This window comes from Arachis ipaensis, chromosome B1 (assembly GCF_059453495.1).
Source record: "Arachis ipaensis isolate K30076 ecotype BB chromosome B1, ASM5945349v1, whole genome shotgun sequence".
Taxonomy (NCBI): domain Eukaryota; kingdom Viridiplantae; phylum Streptophyta; class Magnoliopsida; order Fabales; family Fabaceae; genus Arachis; species Arachis ipaensis.
This window is the reverse complement of record NC_142436.1, coordinates 44,409,098-44,412,106: the sequence shown is the minus strand read 5'-3', so window position 1 is coordinate 44,412,106 and position 3,009 is coordinate 44,409,098. Positions and strand designations below refer to the sequence as shown.

General features: G+C 34.0%; 1 pseudogene; it reads left to right on the top strand.

The window, feature by feature from the left end:
• Positions 1–1,520: 1,520 nt before the first annotated feature.
• Positions 1,521–2,684, top strand: LOC107606091 (uncharacterized; annotated as a pseudogene).
• Positions 2,685–3,009: the final 325 nt, after the last annotated feature.

Genomic DNA, 3,009 nt, shown 5'->3' with positions numbered 1-3,009 from the left:
AAAGAAGTGGGAAGGCGCGTAGTTTTTCAGTATAAAATTAGTTTTTAAATTTTAAAACTAAGATTTTTTAAAAAATTAACTGTTTTATTTTGGATAGAGTTGGTTTTCTAAATTTTTTATATTTATAAATAATTTTTTTATTTAGAGGGTCATCGAATTTTGAAACTACTTGATATCGTCCAACGAATGGATATTCATAGTAAGGAAAGTGAAATTTTCAAAGCACGTGCGCAGTCTCTATTACAATTTACAAGTGTGAAAATTGAAATGGAAGTAAGTCAAACCATGTGCTCATCAGGTTTGAATTTTCAAAGCATATTAATGGGAAACAAGTTTAGAACTACATACTACTCCTATCCCATGCAGCTGGTCGAACGTAAATTTATACGTAGAAAAGTCATTCTCTATCTCTTACCTTACTGTATTTTGGGTGTTGCTATAGAGCTTTTTTTTGCTAGTTTTTTTTTTTTTTTCTTTCGTAATTTCTCTTTAATTACTTGTAATAAGAAAGCAAACAAATAATAAAAAAAAAAAAGCAAATAGGAGAGTTTTTCTTGAGACCATTTAATATGTAACATTATATTTATAATAAAATTTACTTAATCCTCTTTAAAATAAAGAATAAATTATTTTTTATATATAATATGTCTAATTATTATTAGATGAAATGTGTTAATTATCATAGTTAACATTAATTTTTAATTTAAATTATTATAACTTTAACTAATTAATCAAAGTATAACTTTTTTCTAATTTTTAAGAATTATTAAAAAAATTTATTTTATAATTGTAATGATGAAGAGTAATTACATAAGACTAAAATTTTCTATTCCTTGTGATTATGAACCGAAGATAATACAATAGTCAGTCAAAAGTTGAATTTGGTTATTTTGCAACCAAGACAAAATTTGTTGTAATATTTTATATTTTTCGTTCGTTCTCTAGTTTCCTGAACTTAGTTGTAACTTAAGTGCAAGGAATAAATGCTGAAATTGTAAAGTAATTATTAGTGCCAGTTGTTAAGAAGTGTAGTTAGTTGTAGTTAGTTTGCTGCACGTGTTAATATATATAAATGGCTTGTGAAATCCTTACTGTAAAAGTTAGTTTTCATTTTTCATCGATTAGAGAACTGCACAATGCTAATTCTCATTTCTCTTCCAATTTTACATTCTTTGTAAACACAGCTCCTCCATTTTCAACTTCTTGGTTTTCTTCCCAATTTGATTTCTGCTTCACTCTTGGACTCATACAACAGAGTCTAATGAGAGCTTAATCCTCTCTTCCATGAAATTTCACATGGTGCGGTGAGCGTGGAAGAGAGGTTATTGCTCCGATTAGCGAGACCGAGAGTGAAAGATCTGAATCTGACATCTTCACAGATTCATCGACCTGGTTAATTTCTTGCCTTTCTTCCCCTTCCTCTCTTTTCTCTTTCTCAGATTTCGTTCCTTTTCTTGGAGCTGTTCTTGAAATCCCTTTCGATTCAACATTTCTTCGAATTTCTTTAATCTTGATTGACAATGGAAGCAAATCAAAATCAGTCTGCAAACTTCAATTCAATGGATCCCCAATCAATTGCAAACTTCCTAAGTCAGATTTCAGCAATCTAAGCTCATGTAGCCAAGAACACAGTCAATCCGATGCAAGATCCAGCAAGTCCGTATTTTTTGCATCCTGGTGAAAGTCCTGGTAATCATTTAATTCCAGTTACATTGAATGCACATAACTACAACTCTTGGAGCAGAGCCATGTTGTTAGCCTTGAAATCAAAGAACAAATTGAAGTTCATTGATGGTTCGATAACAAAACCAAATGAGAATGATCCCTTATTCGAAGCCTGGGAGAGGTGCAACACGTACATTGTGTCATGGATAAATTTGTCTTTGAGTCCAGATATCGCAGGAAGTGTCATATGGAATAACAATGCCTCAAATCTTTGGAGAGATTTAAGACGCAGATACTATCAAGGTGACAAGTTCAGAGTGGCTGAATTACAAGAGGAACTCTTTCAATTGAAGCAAGGAGATGCTAGTATAACAGCTTACTACACAAAGCTGAAATTGATTTGGGAGGATTTGGACAATTTCAGGCCCGTTCCTAATTGTGAATCTTGTGATTCAATTTGTTCTTGTGGATTGAAAGTCATGAGGGAGTATAGATGCGAAGACCACACAACCAGATTTCTCAGGGGACTTAGTGAACAATATTCTGTTCCTAGATCACAATTGATGCTTATGGATCCTCTGTCTGACATCGACACTGCCTTTTTCATGCTCACACAGCAGGAGCGACAATTTAATGAATCTCAAGAAACCAAAATCTTCCTCAACAAAGCAACATCAAACTTCAATGATGATAGAAATAAAGGGAGAGGCAGAGGAAGAGGAAGATCTAATGCAACTGGAAGAGGAAGAGGCAGTAGGATGCAGTGCACCTTCTGCGACAAACCAGGACACACAATTGACACATGTTATAAGAAGCATGGTTTGCCACCTCATTTGAGGCAAAGGCAGTTTAGCAGCATCAATTACATGGCTGCTGAGGCACCTGCTGAGAAGAAAAGTGATGATGATCTCAGCCAATGCAGTCTAATCTATTGCCAGAAGAAAGCTAATGACTCGTCAAGCCTCGATCTCACTCCACACCAAAAGGAAGCTATCATCAAACAACCATTTCATGTATAATTCACATCACCCACATCTGATTGTTGCAGCAGCTGTAACAAGAAATAAAGCACCTGCAGATGATGCTCATTCATATACTGCAACGCATGCACTTTGGCATTTTAGATTAGGACACATTCTCCAACACAGATTAGAAATAATGCATAAAACTCATCCTGTTATTGCTTGTAATGAACAAATAAACCCATGTAATTCGTGCCACTTGGCAAAGCAAAAACGATTGCTTTTTTCTTACAGCATTACTGAATTCCTCAATTGTTTTGATCTGTTACATGTCGATATATGAGGACCTATTTCAACTCCTTCAATACATGGTCATAAATTC